General features: G+C 45.4%; 1 long non-coding RNA gene across 1 annotated transcript; it reads left to right on the plus strand.

The window, feature by feature from the left end:
• The first annotated feature begins 710 nt into the window (after window positions 1–710).
• On the plus strand, window positions 711–1,392 carry LOC125556622. The gene is made up of 2 exons (XR_007305155.1): window positions 711–922; window positions 1,050–1,392. It is a non-coding gene; the product is annotated as an uncharacterized LOC125556622 (long non-coding RNA).
• The last annotated feature ends 4,412 nt before the right edge of the window (window positions 1,393–5,804 follow it).

A 5,804-nucleotide genomic window follows, 5' to 3' on the forward strand; every position in this document is an offset into this window, starting at 1 on the left:
AGTCAGTGCAGCCACAGGAACAGCGTGGAGTGAACGGCCTCGGCGGCGGTGGACCGTGGTCCACGACACTACGGCCCAAAAGATGGTGCAGCGGAAGCGCATGGGTTGGTGCAGCTGCCGGGAGAACCAAGGGGCGGGAGCAGGGACCGCTTGACATGCTAGCTACGGCCCGATGGAGCGACACAGGGACAATGTGAGGGTCGGTGCAACCACGAAGGCGGCCTAGAACGGACGGTGTCGGGATAGACCGTGAGTGGCAACACTACGGCCGCGCGACCCAGTGATAGCGCACGGGTCGATGCATCCGTGGGCAGTGGCGGAGATGGGGGAACCGGCAGGGCCCGTGGCCCCCCTAACATAATGTATTTGCTGCATATTTTTTTGATAAACAGTGCAAAATTAGTGTTGATTTGCTATTAAATTAATACTTTGGCCCTCCTCAATCAACTTTTTAGAGCACTTGACCCTTCTAATAGAATTTTTCTGACTCCGCCACTGTCCGCGGGAAGAACCATAGAACAGTGATGCAGCGATTCAAAGGGACGACACGGCGACAACGACAGAGCCAGCGTAGACGTGTTGGGTTCAAGTGAACCCAACGACTTTTACCTGATACATCCGTGTGGGTACGTATTTACGTGATATAACCCATTAAAAAATCTTGGCTGACCCCATCAAATTACACACATCACGTCACGTGGATAGGCAAACAAAGGGCCCAAAAGGCAAAAGCCCAGGAGCAAAGCAAATGAGTACGAACGCAGCCTGTATATATATACGCTCGCAGCCGCACACAGCACGCCTCGGTCTGTTCGTTTCTCCAATTTCCACCTCTCGCCTGTTCGGCCTCGGCACCTCGGCCGCTGCACGCCAGCGTTCACTCCCAGCAGTAACGTCGGAAAGCAGCCCGCTGCAGATTGAGGTAATTAGATGACATCGCCATATGCCCATATCCCCTCTCTTGTGGGTGTTCTATCTATCCTAATAGCAGCGATTTTTTTGCCCTAGTTTTTTGATTTATTTTTCTCCATGGACTTTGATTGATCTAGGATATGGAGTAGTATTAATCAAGGAGAACTCGGTCATCAGATCCAGATAATGATACAGGCACACGAAGGTCACCCATTATTTTGCAGAGGATAGGCTCCAAAAAACCAAAATAAAGCTATATAGAATGTAGTTCTTGAGAATGCTCCAAAAAACTGTAGGTGAGTATGTGGAGATATTTAAGAAAAAATCAAATTATTTTGCAATGGTAACATCAAACAACTTGTCACATTTTCAATGTTCCAGGAAGATAAAAAGCTACACCTGGAGCTACAAAGTTATTTGATACTACTCATAATATGTAAACAAATGATTTTATAATATTATTAAACCGGTATTCTTGCACTCTTCAGTTTTTAATGCAACACAATATGTGATATGTGATGTCGTATTTCTATTCATTATGTTGTTTTCGGGTGTCATAATTTTGTTGTAAGATAATTCAAAATTAGACTTTGCACTTTACATATTAGTACCAACTTCTCACAATGAGACATGAAGTGAACCCAATGACCAAATTTTCTGGCTTCGCCCCTGCACGGCGACAACCCGTTGCTCGACTTGGCCTGGCTGGAATAGGCATGTGATCACCGATCAGCACACACATGTGATCCTAGCCATATGTGATCCATCGGCTTGGCCTGGTGGCCCAACGCGAGCGGCCGCCCGCGTAGGCGTGCGTGCAGCCATCCACGTCGGCGCGAGACACGCGAGTACACACGGCTGGAAACGTCTACAGCCACACGCGTCCATGGTGCAATGAGCGAAGCAGTGAGGCACGCCATCGTGGGCCACATGGCTAGCACAGGAGTGCGCGACGGCTGCCCACCAGCAGACCTGAAGTGCTGCATGCAGATTGCAGACGAGGCAGCGGATCTCGGTGGATGACGAAGATGTTGACCAAGCAGGCACGCTTGTAGATGACGAACGGTGGTGTGCGACCCAAATCAATTATAGATTAGAAAACCAAAAAGAAACATGGATCAAATTGACGGTGACAGAGAAAAAACCCGGAATCAGTTTGTCGGAAAAAAGATTTTTTAGGACAGCCGGTCAACACGACTGGCGGACGAACTCTAGGTACAGATGGACGCGACCCCCGGTGGCGGCCATAAAGACCGACCACGGTGCGAAGCGGGAGTGGCGGCGGCGGATAGGGTTTGGATCAGTTAGGCCGATGCCATGTTAAAAGGGATAGAGAGGTTGATGTAATCAATGTTTATGATTTGAGCCTCGTGGTCATATATATAAAATAATGACTAATTTAGAGTACAAGACAAGGTAGGATAAGATCTTACACTATCATATCTTTCTTAATAATCATAATACCACTCACAAGGAGCAAGCCAATGCCGACGTACACGAGTATAATGACTGCTAAGGAGCATAGGAGAAGGGGGTGCTCGGCCCCGAAATTACATAAGCCAATTGTGTACAAATGATCATGCTTAGCCCCTTTGGCTTCAACGTTGGCCCGAACGCAAGCTTCATCCTCGATCTGACCGAGCAGTGCCGGTAGCGAGGGCTCGATCCCATCAAAGATGCATGGGTTACGGTGCTTCCACAGGAGCCCTATGACATTGGTGGCAAGCGAAGCCACATTCTTACGTAAACATGCCGAGGTAGGCCGCTGCGTGCTATGCCACCAGCTGAAAATCACTGCGTCGGCAGTAGGCAGGAGAGGCAGTTGGCTCTGGCTCCTCTATTTCTGAATTTGCGCAGCCCCTTCTTCAGTTACTCGCCAGGCCTGTCCCAATTGTGCGGACCCCTTGTTTAACACAGTGCCTCAGTCAAGTGCTCTTCCTCCTGACTAACAAGGTTCCTAACAATAACATCCTGTTTCCTCCCAATCCTAGCTCTAGCTTTCTTTTCAGAATCATTCTAGCTCTAGCTGGCTACTCATCATCTGTGTAGTTGGAATGCGTCAAATAGGCAAGAAGTCAAATAGGTTTGTGCGAACATTGTGTAGTCAGGCATGCAAAAGAAAGATACAGAAATGCGAGTGTGCTCTTGTTCATTTAAATAGGTGGCATTCCATTTTTTTTAGAAAAGGAATAGGTGGCATTCCATAGATGCAGTTATTATTTAATCAATGTCACACTTATTGTCCGAGCCCAGACCTAATAACGCTACGACAACTCGTTTGATAGAAGTGAGCATATATAGCCGTGAAAAATCTCCAACAGTACTCCACATATGAAACATGGTGGAAAGCAAATGCCACATGAAACATTGAAATGGATCTTTCTCCCTTTGTAAATAAATAATAGATGTAACAGGGCAAGGTCCATATATTTTGTGCCAAAATGCTAAATGGAGCTCGGCCTCCATGGATACCGAATTTGAAATGATCAAAATTCATATGTGTACGTTTCAAAAAACTTTAAAAAAAACATACACACATACTTGGGACATAATATACAAGTGCGCAAATTTTTAGGGCGAAATATGTTAAAATGAGTCCTGCACACAAGAAAACAAATATGCGCCTTTTTAGTAAATGTACTATTCGTCCTCAAAGTCCACGATTTCATTTTTTTTGCACAGCTCGCATCTCAAGGTGTTTCATCCTAAAATTTGACAAACACGCACATCACATCCTTGTATACTTGTTCAATTTTAGTTTCAGATTTTGTTTGAGATTGAGAAGTTTGAATTTCATTTTTTTCAAGAATTTTGAGATCCAGCAACCACTGACCAAGCTTCTAGACTTGCTTGTAAATATTAGATCCTAGAGGACTTCCTTGCAAACTTCCAAGAGCTCAACATGCAATTGGTGGATCTTAGTTCCAAGGGCTCTTAGGAGCCCGTGTAATGGGAGCACGGGGAGCTCGGTATCACCTGATATTTTCCCATCTCGACCTTACCGGTATAGTAGTTCGTAATGTATATGTACACCAAATATTTAAGACAGATGGACCCACATCAACGACAATGTTCATAAGTCAAGTCTATGCTTACCTCCCAAGCTATCTACTTCGTCACACTGCCACCGGGTATCGTTCATGATATCAACAAACTTGGGCGGGGTTTTATATGGTCCGCTTCGGACAAGACGACCAGTACTAAATGCAAGGCCAATTCAGAAGAGGTTTGTAGGCCTACAGAGTATGGTGAGCTCGGTGGACTATAATATGGACAAATTTGCTCGCGTTGTTAGGCTTCAGTGGCCATGGTTTGAGTGGAAGGAGGTTACCAAGCTATATGTGGGGATGGGAAAACCATGTGATGAGGATGATCTCAACCTCTTCTATGCCTCAACCACCATTACCGTTGAGCACGGCTCCAGGACACCGTATTGGAGCTCTCCTTGGCCACTTGGGCGTAAGCCCATGGAAATGCACCTCTTATCTTTGAGATTTCCTCTAGAAAGAATTAGAAAGTTAGAGAGGCTCTACGCGACAACAATGCATGGATTTTCAAGATCAAGCTTTCCACCACAGTGTCCATCCAGCACATTAGCTATTTTTTCATGCTTTGGATGCTTCTTCATGAGATGCAATCGTGATGAGCACACACAGGATGACGTCGATTGGAAGCACACGTCTAGTGGACACTACTCCCCGGCTTCCGCGGATAGGCTCAATTTTGGGGGAAGATTCTATCTCTAATGGATCACGTCATATGGAAGGTATGGGCGCCGGCCAAAGTTAAGTTTTCCTCATGGTTGACACTTCAAGATTGTATTTGGACGGCCGATAGACTTGCCAAGCGTGGGTAGCCAAATTATAACTCTTCCCACTTTGCAAGAGGGTGCAGGAATCCGACAACCATCTCTCTTCAAATATCGGTTCATTATCTGTCTTTGGAAGTTGGTTATTGACAAGATACAACTCGGGAGCATATGGATACATCATTGTGGCATCTAGAGCACAGTGTTGTGGATTGATGGGATAACCATTCTGGGATTGACATCCCCAGTAGGAAGGCCATGGCCTCCCTCACCATGCATGTCTCTTGGTCAATTTGGAACGAGAGAAATGCTCGAGTTTTCTAACATAATAGCACCCCTCCCCCCCCCCACCCCCCACCCCCACACGCACACACAATCTTGCTTAACATGGTCATTGAGAAAATGAAGCTTTGGGTCACCACAGTTGCCAAGAAATTATGGTAATTGTTGTTAAGAGAATTATCCCCAGTAGGACCTGTAACTCACTCTATTCTCTCTTAATTAACACATAACGCAACTCGATTTAAAAAACAATTTTCTGGGCTATTATTTAGCTATCCTCCGAAGTAAAGCTGACATCAGAGGGCAACCCATTCAAAAAGCAGCCTTGCTCAGGAAGGAGGCAGTTCAACAGGGCTTTCTGGATAACCCACAAAAACACAACCTTAGCCATATATAATACCCCCCCCCCACACACACACACATTTTGCACCAACATCTAAGAGCTTGTTATTCATTGTCTGATCCTCCGTTCGCAAATTATGCTTATAGTCAACCGCTTCCTTCGGCGATAGTCACATCATCGACACTAATCCAACTGTACCTCATACATATATAGAGAGGTGTCTTGGGTACACCCCCTTTAGAAAGTTTACAATTTTCAGTGCAGATTAAAGGCTGAGATTAGATCTTACTCCTTCAATTAAAAAGGGTATAACAGTCTTTTCACTAATCTAATCAATCTAATTACTAACCTAATGGATATAATTTGTAAAAAAATCCTCTGCCAAAATTTCTGTGCTCCAGCCGCCACATATCTCCGTGTCTTGTTTATCCCGGACTGGTGACAAGACTTTTTGTTGTC

Source organism: Triticum urartu, chromosome 5 (assembly GCF_003073215.2).
Source record: "Triticum urartu cultivar G1812 chromosome 5, Tu2.1, whole genome shotgun sequence".
Lineage (NCBI taxonomy): Eukaryota > Viridiplantae > Streptophyta > Magnoliopsida > Poales > Poaceae > Triticum > Triticum urartu.